Source organism: Canis lupus, chromosome 23 (assembly GCF_048164855.1).
Source record: "Canis lupus baileyi chromosome 23, mCanLup2.hap1, whole genome shotgun sequence".
NCBI lineage: Eukaryota > Metazoa > Chordata > Mammalia > Carnivora > Canidae > Canis > Canis lupus.
The window spans coordinates 2,585,949-2,602,754 of NC_132860.1; the positions used below are offsets into that span (position 1 = coordinate 2,585,949).

The 16,806-nt window shown below is 42.1% G+C and overlaps 1 protein-coding gene across 4 annotated transcripts in view; it reads left to right on the plus strand.

Annotated features, from left to right (window-relative positions):
• The window catches only part of BDNF (brain derived neurotrophic factor), a 53,679-nt gene that overhangs the window by 1,714 nt on the left and 35,159 nt on the right, over positions 1–16,806 (plus strand). The window contains exon 1 of one of the 4 annotated variants that reach the window (XM_072793729.1): positions 656–775. The exons of the other annotated variants lie outside the window; for them this stretch is intronic. The gene's annotated coding sequence lies outside the window, so the exon portion shown is untranslated. Of the gene's footprint in view, positions 1–655; positions 776–16,806 lie in introns of those variants that run through there. 4 annotated transcript variants of the gene reach the window in all.

Sequence of the window (16,806 nt, forward strand, 5' to 3'; positions counted from 1 at the left end):
CCCAGTTTGGATTGCCCTAGGTGAGAGCCTTGGGGTAAAGCGAGAAGGGGGGTGGGGGGGGGAAACAGAAATAAAGGGGGAAAAAATGCTCAGTCTTCCTGCGGATATAATGAGTTTAGTTAACTTGGACCTGCATATGTCTGATTCAAATGTAAGATTTCTCTTTTTCTCCCCTTCACCTCCTTCTTTTCCGTTCTTTGCCGGTGTGTGTGTGTGTGTGTGTGTGTGTGTGTACAGTAGATTCATTACTAATTATGAAGCTTTTACACAACATTCGATCCCCTAAATTTTGACTTTGTGCCATTTAGAATCAGGCGGTGGAGGTGGTGTACGGCGAGGGAAGGGGAGGTGGAGGCTGGGGAGGAGGTAGGAGGTAGCGTTAAATCTCCAACACAAAATGAATCAAGGTAATTTCAGCTCTTCTAGTGAGAAGGATTCATTCTCTATGTATCTCTCCCCCCTCCCTTCCTCTCTCTCCCCCTCCCTGCCTCCCTCCCTCCTTCCCGCCCCCCCTCCTTGTACCCCGCCCCCTCCTCCTGCCTCCATCCCTCCATCCCTCCATCCCTCCCTCATTCTATCGCTTCCCCTCCGTCGCCCTCGCTGGATGTTTCTTTCTGGTGGTTCTTTTTTTTTTTTTTTTTTTTCTTTTTTTTTTTTCCTCCCTCCCCACGAGTTTCGGGCGCTGGCTTGGAGGGCTCCCGCTTTCTCAAGGGAAGGGGAGCCGCCGAGACCGCGCTCCGCTCCCCCGCCGGGCCGGATGCCTCACTGAGCCCAGGTCCGAGTCAGTCGGGGTAACTAAGGAGAGGGGGGGCCTCCGCTCGGTGGAAGAAGGTCCCTTCCGGGCCGGGGGAGGGGGCCTGGGCGGCGGCGAGGAGCGCTCGCAGGCCCGCCCGGAGGATGCTCAGGCCGCCCGGCCCCGGCGAGGGGCGCCCCGGGGGCGCGGGGAGCACCTGCGCCGCTGAGCGCCCCCCCCGCCCCGCCCCGCCCCCGCCCCGGGGGGCGCCCCGCGATGCCCCAGCCTGCGGCGCGCGGTGCTCGGCCTCTCCCGCGGGAGCCCGGGGCCGCCGCCCTCCCCGCCCCCGCGACCTGCGCCCGCCCCCGGGCCGGACCCTTTGTTCCGGCGGCCGAGCCCGGCTCGGGGCTGGGGCGTCCCGGGCTCCTCCCCCCCGGCTCAGCCCTGCAGTCAGGAGCCGAGGGGGGGGCGGGGAGCGCCGGGACCCCGGCAGTGCCCGGAGGCGGGGGCGGGCCCGGGGGCGCGGGGCCGGGGGCGCGGGGCTGGGCGCGCAGCAGCCGAGGCGGCTCGGAGGCTCCGGGTGCAGCCGCGCTCCCCGCGCGAGCCCCGCGGAGGGAGCAGGAGGGAGGAGGGAGGAGGGAGGACGCCGGGAGGATGGAGGGAGGGCGGGGCGGGGCGGGGCGGGGCGGGGCGTGGGGGCGGGGGGATTTCTGATCCGTCTGATGCAATTCCAAGCGTGCTGCAAAGGAACTCCAAGGAGTCCGCATCACCACCGCCACCCACCCTTCCCAGATGGTGCTGTTTTAAATACGGATCTGCAGGGCTGAACGCAGAACTGGGAGATTTATTGCAAAATCCCGAGAAGGGCGGGAGGGGTGCGGAGGGGAGGGAGGGGAGGGGAGGGGAGGGGAGGGGAAGGGGAGCGGGTGGACCGGGAACGGATCGGCAGGATTTAAAGGTGCAACGCTTGCTTTTTCCTTTTTCCCCAATCAAGCGGCAACCGGTCGCATTTTTTTTTTTTTTTTTTTTTTTTTTTTTTTACCCTGCCTGGATTCTAATTCACCAAGGAAGAGGTGTAAATATTGTGACATTTTGAGGCGGCTTGATGGATGAGAAAAGAATCATCTGTCACTCTAAATTGCAGAGTTCCCTCTCGGCGAGGTGTCTTGCTCGCGAGTACTCCCCGCTGCCTAATACAGTTGCTAGGGCTTCCGAGGGAGGCATCGCTAAGGGAATATTAGCCTTTTAGTCGACTTGCCAATTTATCTGACAGGCGACCCGAGAAAATTGTAGATTCCGCGTCTCTGGGAGACCAGGAGGGGGAAATGCTTAACAGCCTCATGCTTGTAACCTCGAGATCATTAAGCACTTAAACCTGCAAAGTGTCACGTCATCCTCTGTCACAGACACACACGTCCTCGACTTAGGAGGTAAAATGGTTTCGCCTAGGGCGCCGCGGAGACGAAGGTCCCTTTAAGGATGGTGCACCTGCTAGTCACTGTTGATGTGTATTTACATAGAGCGTCTCAGCAGGAAGGCAAGAAATTTCAATTGTCCGGTTTGCAATCAGAAGGAAGATTAGAAGGTGATACAGAGAGAGAGAGAGCAAGGAAGGGGGGGGGGCTCTTTTTAACCCTAAAAACCAGCAACCTTCTAGCCTACTTTTGGACCCCTGGTCTTGCATATTAATATTTCCGTGTGTGAGATGTTCGCTTGGTCTAGCTCCCCCAATGGAATATATCAGTATTGATTCAGATGAAAATATATTCATCCTGCCTGTAGCTTTTTCAGTGTCATTGATAGTAAGACCTACAACACAGCAATTTTTGCAGGATAGGAAGAAAAAAAAATGTCTGAAAGGGTTTTGCAAACTGGGAAGCAGACGCTCTCCGCAAATGGGAGCTGTCACTATTTTACATTCTCTTTACGTGCAGCACTTTCATTGAATGGAATCAGGGTGCTAATTATTTTTAGATGATCGTTAAATTTGTATGGTTAAGGCAGGAATAGGGATTGTACAAGCAAGATTTTTGCTGGCTTACAAAACAGTATTTGTTAATTGCCTACCAGTGTGAGTCGGAAAGAAGGCCTTGAAAAGATACCAAAATCAACGTACGTAAACTTCGTTTATTTGCCAGCCTCTTTTCCTATCAAGTCGCTAATCTAAATTTTTAATAAGAGGAGAAGCTGGTGAATCTAGTTTCTTTTCTTTTCCTGGCCTGTCCTCTAGGGGAAGCGTTAGTAAGAAACAAAATCCCCAAATCAGTCAATGTGCGAGGCAAGGCCTGGATGATGACCACTAAATAGATAATCGGCCACAAAAACCAGCACATGGAAATGAAGAAAAGCCAGCATGGAGGCATTGCCGGAAAAGAATTTTTATTTTTAATTCTATGATTTGGGGACCAGGCTCCAACTTGCTCAAATAGCATTCACCAGATCAAATTGCTTACAATCTGTCAGTTAAAATGATGTCTCACTGAACATATTTTTTATTCAATATACTTCTACCAAAGGCCAGCAAAGCTATTCTTTGCTTTTGATTAGGGCAAACTATTTAAATGATTCTAATGAATACCAACTGATATCATCTGGTTTTAAAATTCTGCTTAAAACTAAATTTTTTTTTCTGAAAAGCACTGACTTGCCAGAAAAATATCTATTTTGGTAGCTTTCTTTTCACTCTATGGATAATTTAATGAGTTGCCTATTTTAATTTTACAACTGCTACCTCAGAAGTAACTCAAATTATCTTTCTTTGGCTCGTGTCTTTCCCTGCTGATCTGCTACTGCTGTGTGTGCGTGCGTGTGTGCGTGTGCGTGTGTAGGGGCATGTTTGTCTCTGTGTCTTTGCTGGTGTCATTAACAAGCGGGGCTCTCTTGAGTTGACACGACACAATCCACGTAAAGAACAGAGTGTGGTACTTAATAAAGATAAATAGTAACACCTAGTGAGAGCATACCACTATTGAATCCTATGGAAATGGGGAGGGGGGGTTGCCTGTAAAGGCAGAAAGACTGAATTCTTCAACAATAAAAAGAAAATTTCCTTCCCCCTTTGACTTAAGAGTGATCATACTTTCAACAATTTGAAATCTCTCTCTTTCTTTTTTTTTACTTTGGAAGTTAAAGCTACTGCTTTAACAAGTGTGTCTTGAGGAAGATACACATGTTCCCTGAAGACTAATACCCCAAAACAGCATGATGCAAAGGGCAGAATGTTAAATTCTTTGTCCCTGCCTCCATTTTCATTTGGCAATTTGGGGAGTGTTCATTCTGAGTTATTAAAAATGTAGGCAGACTTTCTTACTTTTTTTTCTTTTTTCCTAACATTCTAAAGGAGTCCTAGAAAGAATTCTGCTATAATGCAGACTTTATTTGTATTTCCTGATAATAGTATTTTGTAGGCATGTAGTGCTTTGATAGCTTTTTACCTTATTCCTTATTTGATCTCTTTGGCATTTGTGTCGGGTAGGAATTAGCAGTCACCTTTTTACAGATGAGGAAATTCAGATTCAGAGTTGTCCAGGACCACGCTGCTGGTAAGAGGTGAAGACTGACTCAGTCTATTTCTTCAAATTTCACGGATCATGCTTGTTCCTCTCCAGACGGTGCCACCTCAAATCCCACTTAGGTATCTGAGGGAACTGTATGTGTTATCTTTCTCCTATTTTGATTTCTTTGATAAAAAAAAAAAAAAAACTATTTACAAACAGTTCACCGAATTCTATGACCTTGCCTTTCTAAGCCACTTCAATCTCCTGCAATTGGAGACTCAAAGGAAGGAATCTTCCTGTACCTGACATACCATCTAAGGCACAGTCTCTAAGTCCCCAAAAAAACAACACAGAAAATAGGAAGAGCCAAAGCCAAGAATCATTTTGCTTTTCTAGTGAGTCATAGAATCCAAGGGCTGGGAAGGTTCTCAGAGGTCACTTATCCCAACCCATATCTGATGCTTGAATTCATACTGACTTGTTTTCTTCCAAGCCTCTGGAATTTCATCCCAGCTTTCAATTCCTGGGATCTTGCTTGTCTTGGTAGATACCCTGATACTTACGGGATCATGAACTTGACCGGCCGCTTCCTACTTTGCCCAAAAGGTATACTTTCTAGATGCTAAGATTCATATTTCTATGCAATAAGCATTAACTTACAAGCTGAAGATTCAGCAATAAGGAAGACTAAATGGCACCTATCTTGGTGGAGCTTATAGGTTAGAGACATGACTCGTCCTTTAATTTCCTCCAATCTCCAGAAGGGGACAAACTGCTGGAATCTTACCTTTTTCAAGAGAACACAGTGAACCAAATTAAAAGTCTGAGTTCAAGCTTCCCTCCCAACTAGTTGTCAGGAGCTGAAAAAAAATCCATTAGTCCCTCAGCATCTCTATTTCCTCACACATAAGACAAGGAAGATGTTCTCAAGATAAACTCTCAATTCCATGTTAGCTCCAAGTTTGAGTGATACAACAGATAACTCCTCCTTGGCGGAAGGTAGGGCCTAAGTCACCCTAACCTTTGATGATTTATAATTTGGGGTGCCACCAGGTTTTTAACTTGTTTGTTAGGAAGCACGTTATGAGAAGTCAAGGCAACTTATTTAAACCCCATATAGAAGGAATCTAGATGTTGAACCTGTGGTTTTCTAAGAAATGACGACTGGGAGAGTTTTAATTTGAACAATGATCCCAAACTCCTGCAGATTATTTTTCAAATGTATGGGATGATGAGAGAGACTCACTATCAAATTAATTGCTCATCTTCTTTGTGCAAGCATAAGTTCTAATTTTTCAGGTCATTTCCTTTTGAAATCAGAGATATTACATCCTGAAATTGTCTGGGCCTCATGAATAATGCATTATATATACATGATAATAGATAATTAGATGGACCAACCAGGAAAAACATGAAAGGGAGCTGGAAGCTCAAGGATTGCAGAAGGTGTGTGGGCATTTTGACATCCAGGAAATGCTATAGATCTGTCCTTAGCTAACTCAGCCTGGTGGAGATAATTAAGAAAAAATGTGGGTGTAGAAAGGCTGCAAGCCATTCCCTGGGATTGGCTAGCTTGCTGCAGTAGTTCAAAAACAATTGGCACAGCCACCCACACTGGACATGATTGCCCTTTGATGAGGCAGCTATTGACTTTTATAAAGATGCCATATTTAAAATAACTTCTGATGCACTACGGATGACAGATATCATTCTTGAATTCTATTTTGGACAAATGGCAAAATATATTCCAAAGTATTAATTTAAAAATTAAAAAAAAAAAAAACCTTTAAAATCTCGTTTCTAAAAACCAGCAGTTTAGCAACATGTGACCTCTGAATTTAGCAGTAAAGTCTGAAGCTAGGAGAAACATGCGGTCTATGTGAGACATTTTGACCAGTTGCAAGCATTTTCTGGACCACCACAGGAATTTAAAAGTACTTTGCCGATGTTTTTAACCCTTGAGTAAAGGTTAAATGCACCAAAATACTCCTCACGCCGAGAAAGAGAAATCCAATCAATTGCCCTCAACAGCAGAAGAAAATAATCTGCGATCTTTGTGCTCGGAGGACATCGAAGGGCATGTTATAATGTTAGGGAATCTAGAAATTCCTTCAGAATCTGCAGGGTCCCACACTTATCAGCACTAGAAGAAGTTGCAATTGAGTTTATCTTATCTCCAGCTTCAAGGAAAATACCAACTACCCACTCCCTAGGTAATAAGGCGACCTGTGGGAAGAAATACTCAAATTGGGTGATTATGGAAAGGTTCCATACATACCTAAAGCCTTTCCAATGGGACACTGCAGGGTGAGTGACTAGAAAGGAGAAACGTGAACATGAAGAAAATTGAGCAGAAAAAAATAAAAAGCCAAAGTAGGATCACTATTAAAAGAGAGATTCTAGAAGTAACCCCTCTGCGTATCCCCTAAAGCCATTTGTTGAGATTGGTCTGCACCATCCATGCTCCTTATTCTGGTTACTTTGGTGGGAAACCCATTTCTTCTGCTTTTACCAGATTCCTTCACTAAGGGCTACTTTCTTCCCAGCAACTTCCATAATCAATAGTTGAAAATGGGCTTGTTGTTTCTCCTTGGAGTATGTTGGATTAGCATGAGCTCTGTAACCACTCTTGGCCCATGGACTCCACTCTTGGCAGTCTGGTCAAGCCTATCAACCCTTCTCAAAATAATGGTTCTAAGTAAATAAAGAACTATAAGATTGCAAAGGAAGCCAATTATATTTAATAGTCATGAAAATATTAAAAAAAAACAGTATATTGTGTGATATGGTAACGTGTGCTTTTTTAATGCACGAAATAAGATCTAACAGTATGTCAACACTGACGTTTTGCAGTGGTGATTAAGCATCAACGTCTTTTGAGATGTCTGTAACAAGTGACAAGCGATAGGAAGGTGTCTGTGATTTCTATTGGTGGCCAAGTCTGCAAATACTACTCTGTAGCATTTCACAAAGCTATTTGACAACACGACACTTGTTGGCGGGTGCTTATGAACATAGTGTAGACTCAGAAATGCTAATCTAGCCTCTTGCTGTCTGCCAGTATTAGCCATTGAGTTTTCCTCCCTGGCAGAAGGAAACTGGCATTTGGGGAAAACTTTTAAAATATACTTTTACCATTCAACAAGTTGCCAAGTGGAGAAGGAACCAAGTGATGGCGTGGCTAGGGGTATGGTGACGTGTTTCTATTGATTGAGCTTGCTGTCATTCTAATGTTTATCCTTAGTACCACCAGCACTACCCCCACTGCCCTAGAAATCCACTACTGTATTGAAAAGTTCACACTCTGGTCACTAACTCAATGCACATTGCCTTGGACACCTTGTGTGACTTCACTAACCTCAACAAACTGTAGACTTCATTTTGTCACTACCGTCCTCTGGGAACTATATGCACATTATGATGGGATGAGATAACATTTATTTTGCATTTATTCAGTGCTAAATTCTTTGCTTTGCATTTGAATATACTGTTTAACCCTCAAAGCGACTCTCTGAGATGGATTATATTCTAATGGTACAAATAAGGAAAGTGGAGCTCAGAGAGTTTCAGTGATTTACCCAAAATTACACAGCCAATCTTAAGTGGAAAAGCTAAAATTAAAACCTAAAGGTTTTCTGGTTCCAAAGTCCATTGTAAAATCATGTCTCCCTATCTCATAGCTACCACCCAGATTTGATATGCGTCTCGCATTTTCGGGTTTGCACATACATTTCATCAAGAGATCTTGCCAAACCCTTTGAGATGGCTGAGAATCTCAAAACTGGTTGCCGCAAATGCTGGTCCAGAATTATATTGAATCTCTGCCAACGAATGAAAGACTTTCAAACTACTCATTGTCACCTATCCTCTTTGGAGTCCCATTCTCGCAGTCACAAAATGGAGACAGGGACAATACTTAGGGTTTTGAGCGGATCCAACCAATTAGCAATAACATCGAAATTTCTTGAGTTCCCTGTGGTGAGCATTCTACATTTCCACAGTTAACTGAATCCTCACAACCATTTTAGGATTATTCCGATTTTAAAGATAAGGAAACTGAGGCATCCATTAATTAAAGAACTATCCAAAATTTGCATAGCCACTAAGTGGCAAAGCTCGGCTCAAACCCAGGTCAGCCTCATCCCAAAGCCTTTTCTTTTACTTGGTAAACTAATCTGTAAATCCTTTAGCTGTTATTATCACAATTGTTGTCATGTTTAAAACACTAGCAAGAAAGAGAATTTCCAGAAATAAGTATATCATCACTGAAGAGAGAGATGAGTATCTGGAACTCTTCACCTGCCTGTTCTTCCTTCCACTTACTTTAGTTTATTAACCCAATGGATGATGTCTAATTCCTTTCTTAACTTGTTCAGGGCAGCTCCAACTTAGCTGGCTTCTGAGAGTTATTGAGTAAGAAACGTTGTAAATTGTTTAGATTAGGACTTAGTGTGTTTAGAAGCCATTTCATAAATTTGCCTTTTCAAACTGTTAGTGGCTCTCGCGCTGCAGATGCTGTGAGAGGCACACCCTCTCCAACAACACAGTGGATGACAAACCTCCAAAGCTAACATGTTGTTTACAGATACGGAGAAGAGAAGGATGGACAAGCACAATCCTGAATGTAATTACAAGGCTTACAGCCCCTGTTAGGGACTAAAATGTTTATTGGCTTTCCTTGTGCAATTCAATGTTCTTCCTCCAAAGGCTCCAGTCCAAACTTGGAATTTCTCTGGGAATCGCATCTCATTTGGGAGAATGCCAAAACTTGGTGTTTGGGTCCGTTGTGTCTTTGCGCCAACTCAGAACTCGAGCATCAGCTCTAGAAATAAGCTGGGAGATGGTCCAGGTAAGGGAGTCATACCTGGACTTGGGCATCTTCCTGACAAAACTCATCCATCTCCCTCCTGAAAAGCAACTCCTAGAAAGATGTGGCTTTCAGTGAGGGCCCGGAGGCAGACTGGTAAGTCTTGGTAGCACGAGTCAGTGGTGTTTGCAGAGCTGCCGAAGTTATGTAGGGAATCAAAGATGGGGAGACCCCCTCCTGCCTCCGCTCAGATGTGTGCAAGACAGGATGGCCTGAACGCCTAACGTGTTTGTTATGTCCTGGAGCTCAGAAACCATTCCGGCAGGAAAGGATGATCTTAAAGAACACGTTAACCTATGAAAACATCCACCGAAAGCCTTGTCAGAGGTAACTGCGTGCTATAAAGGATAGAAGACTGTGAACTCTAACCTTGGCTCAGGGCTCTAACTTTAGGGGAAATAATGATCCGAGTTTCAAGCTTAGTTTACCAAATGATATACAGTTCCTGGAAGGAGTCTAAATGTAGGGGGAAGGAAGTATCTTAATGATGATTTAGGTCACAGGTACCTCCAGTGCACTGAAGTCACCTGAATCATTTGTTCTTTCTGGGCTACCGTCTGAATGCGCTGCCCGCAGGCCTTAAAATTGCCTGTGACAATGATAGTTCTATTTTCCAAGAATAAAAACATAAGAAAACAATGGATAGCCTAAGTTTATATATAGCTTAATTACTAAAATAGAAACACGATTAACAAGATGTTGACAGCCTGCCAATAAGACATTAGTAATTTTAAATCGATAGGACAAAACTAATTACATTTACATTTTTTTTCAACACTCCACAGTTACTTTACAATGATTGAGACACTAGCTAAGGCAAGATGAATTGAAACCTCAAGTTTTCATTGATTCCTATATTTCTTATCTGAGATTTGACAAAACAGCTTTCTTTGGTTTCCAGTGACAATCTTTGTAGCTTCCTCCCCACTCTGCCTACGAAAACAAAACAAAACAAAAAATTGATTATTTCCCTTAAAATGATCAAAATAGAGGGGAATTCTAATATTAAATTTATTTATTAAAATCCCTAGTCTTAAAAATGATAGGAAATGTTTGCTAATTTAAACTTTATATTTTTTAACCCACATCATTTTCCAAAGAAATATTCTTTTTTTTTTCTTTTTCTTTTTCTTTCTTTTTTCTTTTTCTTTTTCTTTTTTTTTTTTTTTTTTTTTTTGGTAAGCTCTACACCCAACATGGGTCTTAAACTCATGACTGCAAGATCAAGAGTTGCATGTTCCACTAAGCCAGCCAGGTGCTCCTCAAAGAAATACTCTTTAAAGCTGTTTCTTTATTCTTCATATAACATCCACACACATAATCCCAGTTTTGTGATTAGTTTCTATTATTAAGTACTCTGAAGTTGTGCTCTTATAGAGACCAAGTAATTGAAGGGTAAATTAGATATTTATAAGTTGTTCCTAAAAATGACAAATGCAATTATATAAACAAATATCAACAATATGAGTTCTCAAAAACACAATAACAAAAAGTAATATTAAACATGTCAATTAGCCAAGCAAATAGTCAAGAATATGTCAAACTTCTATATATTTTTTGAGACAAATTGGCATCATGTAGGTTAGCACGATTCTTTTTTATGGAATTCAACTTATTTTTACTCACTTTAATTAGTTTTTGTGTGCAGATAAAATGGAAGGCAATGGAAATTTGGCTTGCAAAGTAGTTCTAAGATGATCTACATCCACAATCTGGTTGTAATGCCATAAGAATATGTTTATTATGTGAGAATGGTAATTCAAATTAGCATTCAGTATAGACATAAAGCAATGAGCAATGCAAGCTAACTTGAGTTATTTATCCTGGGAACTTTTTCTTTTTTTAAATTAAAAAGGTCAGAATATATAATAGTATTGGCTCATTCTTCCCAAGTACTCCAGGAAAACATGTCTATGGAAATAAAAGATCCTCAATGCTAAACATTTTCCTGCATTTGGGAGAGGCATGAAATTTGGTACCAAAGTGTTGGGTCTTCATTTTTCTAATTCAGCATCGAGGCTGTCTCGAGGAAAGCTGACTGTGGTCTGAATTTGCATCCCAGAAATATATTTAATTTGTATCATGGAATCAACGTCTGACTTCCAAAATTGGATACCTAGCCATGTATCCCCCTACCTCACACACATCACCCACCTTTCCCAGGTCATAACCACTGCCCAAGCAGAGAAAAATAGGTATATATAGCAATGACTAGAGGAAGAAAAATCAAGTAAAGAGTCTTGGAATTTAAACGTGTAGCTCTGCTTTCCCCCATTCGTTCCCCATTCTATCCCATCTCTCTGTCCTCGACTTTCATGAAACATTGTATTTGTCCTGTCCATCTGCATCAGCATCACCCTCTCTTAGATCCAACTAGACTTACCACTCATGGGGCCCTGCACTGATGGACTGAGGTTTCAGAAGTGCCTACTTACAGCAAACACTCCTAGTAGTCTTCGTTAGGTCACAGAGTCCCTGGGCAACTTCTCGAAATTATATTATGAAGGGGAAATAAGTGCCCTCCTTTCCTATTCAGTTTCTTTTTAGTGTTGATTTCATTCCATGGCTGGCCTCATTTCTCAGGACTAGTAAGTTGAGTTTGTAGTCACCACAGAATGCCCTAAATATGCCCTAAAGAGACAACCATGAGTAGTGGGAACGGTATTTCCGCTGATCCCATGCTCTTCATCTGGGCTATAAAGAATGAAGAGGCCCCAAATATTTGATTGTGAGGTCATAACAGACATATAAATGACAAGAGAAGTGATCATTTAAATGTGATTCTGGGAATCATGTAGATTAGCATGATGCTTTTGTATGGACTTCAATTTAGTTTTACTCTCTTCTAACGAGGCTTTATACGCAGACAAAATGAAAAGATATGGTTCAAATTAGGAGAAAGTTGAAGCTTTAAAAGTAGTGCAGTGTTTTGTAGTCCTTACCTTCTGAGAGAAATTACATCAAAATAAACCCCTGAGAATATGTAAGCACAATCCCACTTGAACAGATAAAGGTTCACAACTTGGGATATTAAGCGGAGTATAGAAAAATCACTTGTTCTTAAACAATTTTTTTTTTGAGAAGAAAAGAAATAAAAGCTAAATGTCCTGTTCAAGGCCTATCTCTTTTTTTTTTTTTTTTTTTTTTAAGGCCTATCTCTTTTGCAAAGTGCTTTGTCTAAAAACTAAGGACAGAAGACACAGCTCTGGCATGAAGGCTCATCTTTTTTATGAAACAAACCACTTCTGTCTCTAAGTTGCGAGGGAAGGATTTGTCAATCTGATTGAATCTCCCCTTTAGTTTTTCCCAACAGCTGTGTTCAGATAATTCATGACTCCCATGTTTCCTGAGCCCTGGATAATTTCACACACATGTCTAGTACGGGGCTCTACATTTTCAGAAGAATATGGAGATCTTGGAGGAGTTCCAGAGTAGACCCAGGGAAATGATTAATGGGTTGGAAGTTGGAGTTTATGAAGAAAGGTTGTGAGATCTGATTTCTTGCTATGAGAAAAGTCCGAGTGGTGACTTAATAACACAAGGAAGTTAGTGAGCAGCTGTTCTCCATCTTCACTAAGGTTAGATGAAGTAAAATGAGATATAAATTGCAACAAGAACAAAATTGTGTTGTAAGTTGGAACTTCCAAGCCCTAGAATTGCTGGATCCTTAGGAAGGTCTTCAGAAGAAGGATGTGGAATCTTCTTCAGTGGTCTGCAATGATAGGCCTAGGAGTGGTGAGGAAGACGAGATAATCTCTTACGATCTCTTCTGGATCCATCGTTTTATAAATCTACCTAATCACTCAGAAAAATGATCTGCCTGGACAATGCCTCATTTCCTTCCTGTCACTACTCGCATCGGTTATCCCTTATCATTTGTCTACCTTCTGTAAAATGCCGTTAACCAAGGGTAACTAGGGCTCTGATCGATCATGATGGGCCCTCCCCGGCTGCTAGGTGCCCTTCCAGCTTTGGGAACAGGTTTCTTGTCCATCACTACTATCCCCTGGCCACTGCCAGCATGCTGGAAGGTCGGTCTTCCCACACACCCATCCTATGACAAGGGAAGACAAAACCCGACATAATTTCCCACCTTTCACTCATTCACAAGTGACCTAGCGGATTAAAAGACAAATCTTATGCTCAAGAATTTGAGTGCCGAAAGACCTGAAATATGTCTTATTCATCTGCCTATAACATACTCCGTAGAGTTGGGGCACACGGTTGGCTCAGTCGGTGGAGTGTGTGACTCTTGAATTCAGGGTTGTGAGTTCGAGCCCTACACTGGATGCAGAGATTACTTTTAAAAATAAAATCTTAAAACAAAACATAGTCTGTAGAGCAATGTGTGGCAGTAGGTATTCAGCAAGTTTTCATCAGTTGAATGAGGGTAACCATGACATGAGGACGGTAAACTGAAGATTAACTGAAGTTGAGAAAGTCAAGAGTTTCAGATAATTCTGTGTGCTAGACAAATCTAAATCTCAACCCTTGCCGCCACATGTGTAGCATTGAAGGTTTTATTCCTACCATCCCTGTGCTATCTGGAGGACTTGGACCAGCAGCCAGCTGCATGTCCCACGCAGGTCCTTGGTCAAAGAGACCATTCAAGATAGTTTCAGAGTCACATAAAAATAGGCCAAATTCCTAGTGTGATTTTATTTTTAATATGACTTTAGGAAGTTCAATGATTACTTTTTTTCTAAATTCTCTTTTTCTCACGTTTCTAACTTTATCCATGAAGAATATAAAATTTAACGGTAGATAATCTCTCACCACCACCATCAAACAGCCTGTGTAGTTAAGTCTCAAAAATAATGTAATCTGTTCCTTACGGTTTGATCCTGAAACGACCTGAAACCCTTTGGTTTAAACTTGAGAGTTCTTCCAGCTCTTCTCCCAATAAAACCAGCAACATACCATAGGCAGCTATCACTGTCAGTTCTAACTCTTGTCTGTCTACAGTCACGGCCCTTTTGATCACACTTAAAGAAACATTACAGTGAGTAAACCAATTTATTCTTTACTATTAATTTTTAAATGTTCTCAGGGAAAACCTGGTAACTCACAGGGTTACAAGTTGATGACTCTCATATGTTTGGGGACTAGTCTCAGTTGTTTTATAATGGTTTTGGCGCGGTTTCTCTCGATCCAACTAAATATTATTCCCAGATGGGACTGGTTTTTGACCTCTTTGTTCTATTCTCCTAACTTTGGCCCTTCTAACATTTTCATACTGTGGCTCTTTTCTTTTGTTTGTTTGCCACTAACGGCCATGCCTGGTTGCATAATTACTGTAACAGGTGTTGACCAATTTGGACACATTTGATTATGGCATAGAGCTGTACTTAGGGTCCGTAAGAAGTTTACAGAGAAGAAACACACCTCATATTAAGGTACCGTCTGATGAACAGGAATATTACTTCTCTTTCAAGATTTTTCTCAAAATAGACCTTACTCAATAATTTGTAGGATTAGAGGGGACATACCTGAATGCTGTATTGGGCCTTTGATGTCACGCAGCATGACACTGAAAATACCTTTGCCACTCCGCTAAGCAGGAGAGTTTTCTGTTTACTTATTATTTCCCCTATGCTAATTACTAAGATTTTCAGCAGTTTTTGAGGTCAATTCATTGGATTCTAGACAACTTATTTATTTATTTTGTTGCAAGGAGGATTTAGGGCAGGAGTAACTAGGAAACCTAAATAAACATAATCAAACATAAAATGCTTACAACGATAGTAGAGTTGACCTCAGCCAATTAAAATTATTAATAGAAAAAATACGTCAATGTCAAATCTGAGTCTACCGCCTCTGTCCCCGCTTGGGTAATGAGGATTAGTTTATGTTTCCTGATAAGAATAGATGGGAGTTTGCATTTCTTCCTGACCTTTGTTCTTCTAGAACATTGGGTTAGAATAGAACTGACCCAAAACCAAAAACAAAGATTTTAGGTAATTCAAAATTAATGGGGAAATAGGGAGCATTTTCTTTTCAAGGAGTCAAATCTTTCCTCCTTTGGGTGATTAAGAAAATGTTCAGATCATGAATCTGGAAACTGTTCCTAACATATCAATCACCTGAGAGACTAATGTTTAGAGAGAATCAGAAAGTTGGCTCTACATCCTCAGCATCACCCTTGATCGTAATAGGAAAATAATCTCGTAAAAAGCTTGATCTGGAACCGTCTCCATACGCTACCCGAACTAAACAAATACAAGAATTATTCAGAATTCCATGCCACACACTAGTACAACCTTGGCTTCTTTTAGCTTCATTGTTTTTGAATGCAAGGTGTACTTTTAAGGCAAATAAGCAAGTATCTTAAGTCTCGTCTTTTATTGTTTTGGTAACAGTGGCATCACAAATCAGAACGTTTCAAAATGCTCAGAAATGTCAAGAGGTCTGATTCATCAAAGGGTTTATCTGAATTGGCATTGGTCTTCTTTTATTTCGAAATAGTCCTGCCATTTCTGACTCCTCTGTCTTTTCCTCAGTAAAACTGCACCACACACTGGAAGGTAGAGATACACACATTTATTTGCATAACGTCAAGGGAGAGTAGGAATAAGAACATTGGCCATAGACCACGATCAGAGTCTCGGAAACGAGAACACTTTTTCCTTCAGCAAAAATGCTGATGTGGCAACGTGGATTGGGCAGGTAGAGGATTCGCCATAACTTCCCAGTGAGCAGCACCGGGAATGCTAAGATTCTTGACTTTGGGTAGGTATTCCTCCCCCCCCACCCCCCCGCAGGAAGTAAATTACAATTGAGCTTAAAAACCTGAGGAAGTAGCTCATTTTCAAGCAAATTTAAAGTTGGAAAGTAAGCATGGGTTTGAAATTAGCGTAAAGTTATTTTTTCAAAGTTTAGGGTAGGATTCCTGCAGTACTTTAGAAGGCAGTACACGATTTGTGTGTACGCGTGTGTGTTTAATTTACGAATCTAGTCTCTTAAAATGTTTTGCAGAATTAAAAGAAACTGTGTCTGCATTCAGCCTCCACCCCAGGGAATCCATACAGGGGTTCTCTGGGTTGGCCCAGCCCAGCCTCATGCCCCCTGACATTGATTGCTTGTGGCTCGCCTGCCAGTTCCACGCGCATGACACACCTCGCCCTCAACTTCATCATCTGGGGTGCAGGGTACTTGGTTCGGGTCATGTTTCCTGTCAAGTTGATAGAGGTGCAAAGCTAACTGTGTGACACTCGAAGAACGTGCTTTTTTCCCCCTTTTTTAAACAATTTGACTATTCAGTCCAACAATTTGCGGACTCCTCCTGACAGCACTTCCACTAAGGGACAGAGAGCTTTGTCTGTTTTGAGGGACGGGGAGGCGGGGGTATTTCCAGCCAGAGTTCCCGAGTTCATTCAAGCCTTGTCTCTGGCATTTATTTAGCTGTGCGGATTTGGATTTGGGCAAACTGTTTCGTGGCACTGAGCCTCAGGTTCTTCGCTTATAAAATAATAACCGCTTCTGTCACTAGTCTTTGGACGCTCTAAAACAGCTGATGTAAGTGAACTCATTTTGTCAACTGCAAACCCTTAGATATAATATTATTACATACTGGGTTCAACACCGCATTCTTGATGACCACAAGAGGGTCCAGGAAAGGAAACTGTTTATAAAGCTTCCCCTTTCCCCAAATTAATGCGAGAGTGTTTAGGGAAATTCTTGCAGCAAGGAGTCTTAGCAATTAGTGGGTC